The sequence below is a fragment of the Prionailurus viverrinus genome, chromosome A1, assembly GCF_022837055.1.
Source record: "Prionailurus viverrinus isolate Anna chromosome A1, UM_Priviv_1.0, whole genome shotgun sequence".
NCBI lineage: Eukaryota > Metazoa > Chordata > Mammalia > Carnivora > Felidae > Prionailurus > Prionailurus viverrinus.
In genome coordinates, this window is record NC_062561.1 from 5,801,034 (window position 1) to 5,809,193 (window position 8,160).

Below are 8,160 nucleotides of genomic sequence, written 5' to 3' on the forward strand. Positions count from 1 at the left end.
TGTTTTGTGTTCAGGACATTTAAGCAAATCAAAGAAAAAAGACTGTGCTCCAAGTTTAAGTTGAAGAAAGGTAGAGAGAAGGCAGCAGCTTCAAGGGGATGAAAAAGAAATCAAGGATTCTACTTGAGGTGAGAAATTGGAGAGGAGATGAGTAGTAGAAACAGAAGATCTGAGGATCCTTGGATGGATTGAAGAAGGATGCCGTATTTTCCCTAGTAGTGTGACTGTGGTTCTATCTAGTTTTATTTGAACACCAGAGGAGGGAAGGATTTGAGCAGCTGGAGGAGGTGAGAGCACCCAGAACTGCAGCCTTGAGCGGCGCGATTGGAAATGTAGCAGTGCTCTCTCCCTCCTTCCGTCACCCGAGGCCCATGAGGAGGGGACATCCATGGCCGTGGCCACAGGGGTATGGACCTCAGGTCAGCAGAGAAGATTGATATTCTTGGAGGGGGGATTCCCTTCCGGGAGCATGGCAGCTGCATGGGATTCGCGGGGTCCCTCTTGCTCGTGCCCAGGATACGTTGGGAAAGGCAAGGTCAGGGGGAGAGGCATCTGGACAGCTTCACTGCCTGGCTCATCATGCGGGGGGGGGGGGTGTTCCATTGCGTTCGCGGCGGGGGGGGGGGGGTTCCACTGCGTTTGTTCTCCTTAACGAGGAAAATTGCAACTTTCTAAATATAAATGACACATATAAAAGGGGAAGGACTCACTTTTCTAAGAAGGTGTTGGTGTTGTTTCCCCTAAAGACACACAAAATTGTGACTAAATTGGCTTCTCAAAGTCCTTGGGTCTAAGTTTATTATCTTGTTTTAGGGGCATAAACTGGTTGAAGTAGGTTTGCTCTTATTTTCAACTTGGAAGTCCAATAAACTGTGCTGCCCAAAATGGGAAAATAAATTGTAGATATTTAAATAACTGGAGATTTCTTAATCCTGGGTCCTTTTTTTAAAGTTGAGATATAGTTGACATAACATTATATTAGTATCAGGTGTACAAGGTGATGACTCAATATTTGCAGATACAGCGAAATGATCACCATTATTGTGACTTACTGGTCTAGTTAACATCCATCACCACACATGGCTACAATTTTTTGTGGGTGTGGTTAGAACGCTTAGGTCTACTACAGCAACTTTCAAATATACAATGCAGTATCATTAACTGTATCGTGTTGTACATTGTATTCCCAGGACTTATTTATGTAGTGGGATTGTTCTTTGTGTATCACCTAGAAAATTCAGTAAGTTTTGACTAAAATCATCTATTTTCCAAAAATGAGTTGTAGATACATAAAAGGGACTGACAGAGCAGCCATTTATATAAAAATAATGCCATTCAAGATGGCAGACAAGGAGTTTTGCATTTCTAAGAAGGATCACTGCCTAAAGTATCATTTGACACGGTGTCATGCAATTTATGATGGGTGGGGGCATTTACTCCAATCTGAAAAACATGATTTCTTTTTCAATTAAAAATAGGGTACCTAGGCGGCTCAGTCAGTTGAGTGTTCGACTCTTGATTTCAGCTCAGGTCATAATCCCGGGGCTGTGGCATTGAGCCCCATGCCAGTCTCCATGCTAAGCACAGAGCCTGCTTGGGATTCTCTCTCTCTCTCTCTCTCTCTCTCTCTCTCTCTCTCTCTCTCCCTCTCTCTCCCTCTCTCTCTCTCTCCCTCTCTCTCTCTCTCCCTCTCCCCCCCCGCCCCTCTCCCCTGCTTGTGTTCTAATATATATATATGTGTGTGTGTGTGTGTCTGTATATATAGTAATGAAAAATTAAAAAAAAATAACCCATCTGGGCACATTATACTCTTTCTTGGCAATTCTTCTTTTTAAGTTTTTATTTATTTTTAAAGTTTTATTTATTTTGAGAGATGGAGCACAAGCAGGGGAGGGACAGAGAGAGAAGGGGAGGGAGAATCCCAAGAAGGCTTTGTGCTGTCAGTGCAGAGCCCAACACGGGGCTCGATCCCATGAACCATGAGATCATGACCTGAGCCAAAATCAAGAGTCAGACACTTAACCGACTGAGCCACCCAGGTGCCTCTTCAAGTTTTTATTGGAATTTTAGTTAATGTACAGTATAATAATAGTTTCAGGTGTACAATGTAGTGATTCAACACTTCCAAAAAATACCTGGTGCTCTCACAGCAAGTGTGCTCCTTAATCCCCATCACCTATTTCATCCATCCCCCGACTACCTCCCTTCTGGTAACGACCGGATTGTTCTCTATAGCTAAGAGTCTGTTTCTTGGTCTGCCTCTCTCTTTATTTCCCTTTGCTCGTTGGTTTTGTTTCTTAAATCCCACATACAAATGAAATCATGTGGTATTTGTCTTTCTCTGACTGACTTATCTCGATGAGTGTAATAATCTCTAGCTCCATCCACATTATTGCAAATGGCAAGATTTCATTCTTTTTTATGGCTGAGTAATATTCCATTGCATACATATACCACTTCTTTTTTTTTTTTTTCCCCTTCAGATCTAGGGTTAGGGTTAGGATCAGGTTTAGGGTAAAGGTTAGTCTTAGGGGCCAGGGTAAGACTATGTCCCTGATATCTTGGTATTCTTTACATAAACCTGTGACCGTTTACCCTGAGGTGCTAGAAAGGAAGCATCAGTTATGCCTCTGACAATAGTCTTCGATAGCAGAAAATATAAACGTCCAACATTATAAGACCTTTTTGATGGCTAGCAAAAATTTGGACTTGAACTTATTTTTTTTTTAATGTTTTTATTTATTTTGAGACAGAGAGAGACAGAGCATGAGCAGGGGAAGGGCAGACAGAGAGGGAGACACAGAATCCGAAGCAGGCTCCAGGCTCTGAGCTGTCAGCACAGAGCCCAATGCAGGGCTCGAACTCATGGACTGTGAGATCATGTCCTGAGGTGAAGTCGGACGCTCAACCAACAGAGCCACCCAGGCACCCGTCAGTAATATTGAAACGCTCATACATTTCAATGTTAACATAAGGGGCATATGATTCCACTCTTGTCTGATGTATCTATAGATGTGTGTATACGCCCATACACATAAACAGGATCATAGTAAACATGCTATTTTGAAGCTTATTTTTGTCCCCCACCTTATAAACCGTGAATATTTTCTCATTTGGGTAAATACTCTTTTACAACATGATTTTAAATGGTTTCTGGGTATTTAAAATAAGATTATAATGAAATTATATATAATTTTTAAACATTTAAAAATTAATATCTTAGTTAATATACAGTGCAATATTGATTTCTGAAGTAGAATTCAGTGATACATCACTTAAATAAAACACCCAGTGCTCATCACAAGTGTCCTTAATATCCGTCACCCATCGAGCCCGTCTCCCCCCAACCACTACCTCCCTCCATCAACCCTCAGTTTGTTCTCTATCATGAAGAGTCTCTTGTGGTTTGTTTCCATTTATTTCTCCCTCTTCCCATATATTCACCTGTTTTGTTTTTTAAAGTCCACATATGAGCGAAATCATATATTTGTCTTTCTCTGATGGACTTATTTTGCTTAGCACAATACATTCTGGCTCTATCCATGTTGTTACAAATGGCAAGACTTCGTCTATTTTGATGGCAGAGTGGTATGCTATTCTATATGTATACAACTTTTTTTCTGAACTAACTGGTTTATTTATTTAAAAAATTTTTAATTTATTTAAATTCAAGTTAACATACAGTGTAGTCTTGGTTTCTGCAATAGAACCCAGTCATTGATCGTTACAAATAACATCCAGTACTCACCCCAACAAGTGCACCCCTTAATGCACATCGCCCATTTAGCCCTCCCCCCCCCACACACCTACCACACCTCCAGCAGCCCTCGATTTGTTCTCGGTATTTGGAGTCTCTGATGGTTGGCCCTCTCTGGTCTTATCTTATTTTTCCTTCCTTTCCTTTATGTTCATCTGCTTCGTTTCTTAAATTCCACATATGAGTGAAATTACATGGTATTTGTTTTTCTCTGCCTGACTTATTTCACGTAGCATAATCTACTCTAGTTCCATCCACCTCATTGAAAATGGCAAGATTTCATTCTATTTTTTAACACAGAGTTGTGTTCCATTGTGTTTGTGTGCGTGTGTGTGTTGATTCTTCTTTATTCATTCATCAGTGGACATTTGGCCTCTTTCCCTAATTTGGCTTTTGTTGATAGCAATGCTCTAAACATTGGGGTGCATGTGCCCCTTCGAATCAGCGTTTTGGTATCCTTCGGATAAATACCTAGTAGTGAAGTTGCCAGGTTGTAGGGTAGTTCTATTTTTCATTTTTTGAGAAACCTCCATACTGTTTTCCAGACTGGCTGAGCCAGTTTGCATGCCCACCAACAGTGCAAAAGGGTTCGCCTTTTTCCACACCCTCGCCAACATCTGCTGTTTCCTGAGTTGTTAATTTTAGCCATTCTGATAGGTGTGAGGTAGTATCTCACTGTGGTTTTGATTTGTATTTCCCTGATGAGGAGTGATGTTGAGCATCGTTTCATGTGTCTGTCGGCCATCTGGATGTCTTCTTTGGAAAAGTGTCTATTCATGTCTTCTGCCCATTTCTTTACTGGATTATTTGGTTTTTGGATATTGAGTTTAGTAAGTTCTTTATAGATTTTGGATACTAACCCTTTATCCAATATGTCATTTGCAAATATCTTGTCTCATTCCATTGGTTGCCTTTTAGTTTTGTTATTTCCTTTGCTGTGCAGAAGCTTTTTATCTCGACGGAGTCCCAATTGTTCATTTTTGCTTTTGTTTCCCTTGCTTCCTGAGACTTGTCTAGTAAGATTTTGCTGTGGCAAGGTCAAAGAGGTTGCCGCCTGTGTTCTCCTGTAGGATTTTGTCTCACATTTAGGTCTTTCATCCATTTTGAATTTATTTTTGTGTATGTTCTAAGAAAGTGATCCAGTTTCACTCTTCTGCATGTCACTGTCCAGTGTTCCCAGCACCACTTGATGAAGAGACTGTCCTCTTTCCATTGGATATTCTTTCCTGCTTTGTTGAAGATTAGTTGGCTATACATTTGTGGGTCCATTTCTGGGTTCTCTGTCTTGTTCCATTGATCTATGTGTCTGTTTTTGTGCCAGTACCATACTGTCTTGATTACAGCTTTGTAATACAGCTTAAAGTTCAGAATTGTGATGCCTACTTCTTTGGTTTTCTTTTCCAGCATTACTTTGGCTATTCGGGGTCTTTTGTGATTCCATACAAATTTTAGGATTGTTTATTCTAGCTCTGTGAAGATGCTGGTGTTATTTTGATAGGGGTTGCATTGAATGCGTAGATTGCGTTGGGTAGTATCGACATTTTAACAATATTCTTTCAATCCATGAGCGTGGAATGTTTTTCCATTTCTTTGTATCTTCCTCAGTGTCTTTCGTAAGCTTCCTATAGTTTTCAGCATATAGATCTTTTACCTGTTTGGTTAGGTTTATTCCTAGGTATCTTACGGGTTTTGGTGTAATTGTAATGGGATCAATTCCTTGATTTTCCTTATTGGTGTATAGAAATGCAACCGATTTCTGTACACTGATTTTATATCCTGTGACTTTGCTGAATTCACATATCAGCTCTAGAAGTTTTTTGGTGGAGTCTTTTGCGTTTTCCATGTAGGGTATAATATCTGTGAAAGTGAAAGTTTGACGACTTCTTTGCCAATTTGTATGCCTTTTGTTTATTTTTGTTGTCTGATTGATAGGGCTAGGACTTTTAGTACTATGTTGAACAACAGTGGTGAGAGTGGACATCCCTGTCATGTTCCTGACCTTAGGGGGAAAGGTCTCAGTTTTTCCCCATTGAGAATATTAGCTGAGGGTGTTTTATATATGGCCATTATGAGGTTGAGTAATGTTCTTTTTATCCCTACTTTCTTGAGGGTTTTTATCAAGAAAGAATGCTGTATTTTGTCAAATGCTTTTTCTGCATCTATTGAAAGGATCATATGGTTCTTACCCTTCCTTTTATTAATGTGGTATATCACATTGATTGATTTGCAAATACTGAACTAGCCCTGCAGCCCAGGAATAAATGCCACTTGATCATGGTGGATAATTTTTTTAATGTACTGTTGAATTAGATTTGCTAGTATCTTGTTGAGAATTTTTGCATCCAGGTTCATCATGGATTTTCGCCTGTAATTCTCCTTTTTAGTGGGGTCTTTAGTTTTGGAATCAAGGTGATGCTGGCTTCATAGAATGAGTTTGGAAGCTTTCCTTACATTTCTATATTTTGGAACAGTTTTCTAAGAATAGGTATTAACTCTTCTTTAAATGTCTGATAGAATTCCCCTGGGAAGCCATCTGGCCCAGGACTCTTGTTTTTCGGAAGTTTTTTGATAACTGATTCCATTTCTTTGCTGGTTAGGGACTATTAAAATTTTCTGTTTCTTCTTGTTTCAGTTTTGGCAGTGTTTGAGTTTCTAGAATTTGTCCATTTCTTCCAGATTGCCCACTTTGTTGGCATATAATTTTTCATAGTATTATGTTATAATTGAATTTCTTTGGTGTTGACTGTGATCTCTTTTGTTTGTGATTTTATCTATTTGGGTCTTCTCTCTTTTCTTTTTGATAAATTTGGCTAGGGGTTTATAAATTTTGCTTATTATTTCAAAAAAACCAGTTTTTAGTTTCATTAATCTGTTCTGTTTTTTTTTTTTTTTTGGTTTCTATATCATTTATTTCTACTTTAATCTTTATTATTTCCCTTCTTCTGCTATTTTTTGGACTTCACTGACTGCTCATTTTCTAGCTCCTTTAGGTGTAAGGTTAGATTGTGTATTTGGGACCTTTCTTGCTTCTTGAGATGGGCCTGAACTGCAATGTATTTTCCTCTTAGGACTGCCTTTGCTGCATCTCAAAGGGTTTGGGCTGTTGTGTTTTCATTTTTATTTGCTTCCATGTATTTTTTATTTCTTCTCTAATGACCTGTTTAGCCCATCCATTCTTCAGTAGGATGTTCTTTAACCTCCATGTATTTGAGGACTTTCCACATTTTTTCTTGGGTTGATTTCAAATTTTATAGTGTTTTGATCTGAAAATATGCATGGTATGATCTTGATCTTTTTGTACCTTTTGAGACTGACTTGTGACCCACTGTGTGATCTGTTCTGGAGAATGTTCCATGTGCACTCAAGAAGAATGTGTATTCTGCGTTAGGATGAAATGTTCTGAATATATCCATTGTTAGGTCCATCTGGTCCAGTGTGTCATTCAAAGAGATTGTTTCCTTGTTGATTTTCTACTTAGGTGATCTGTTCAATGTTGTAAGTAGGGTACTAAAGACTCCTACTATGGTTTTATTACCAATGAATTTATGTTATTAATTGATTTCTGTATTTGGGTATCTCCCAAGTTGAGGGCATAAATATTTACAATTGGTAGATCTTCTTGATGATAGATCCCTTAATTATGATACAATGCCACTCTTCATCTCTTGTTACAATATTTGTTTTAAAATCTAGTTTGTCTGATATAAGTATGACTACTCTGGCTTTCTTTTGACATCCATTAGCATGGTAGATGGTTTTCCATCCCTTCACTTTCAATCTGCAGGTGTCTTTAGGTCTAAAATGAGTCTCTTATAGGCAGCATATAGATGGATCTTGTTTTTTATCCATTCTGATACCCTTTGTCTTCTGATTGGAGCATTTAGTCCATTTACATTCAGAGTGATTATCAAAGGATATGGATTTAATGCCACATGTTACCTGTAGAGTTGGTGTTTCTGGTGATGTTCTCTGGTCCTTTGTAGTCTTGGTTGCTTTGGTCTTTTTTTTTTTTTTCTCAGAGAGTCCCCCTTAACATTTCTTGCAGGACTGATTTAGTGGTCATGAACTCCTTTAGTTTTTGTTTGTCTGGGAAACTCTTTATCTCTCCTTCTATTCTGAATGATAGCCTTGCTGGATAAAGAATTCTTGGCTGAATATTTTTCTCATTCAGCACATTGAATATTTCCTGCCACACCCTTCTGGCCTGCCAAGTTTCAGTGGACAGGTCTGTTGCTAACCTTAAGTGTCTACCCTTGTAGGTTAAGGACCTCTTGTCTGTAGCTGCTTTCAGAATTGTCTCTTTATCTTTGTATTTGCAAGTTTCACTATGATATGTTGTGGTGTTGACCTGTTTTTGTTGATTTTGAGGGGTTTTCTGTGCCTTTTGGACTTGAATGCCTGTT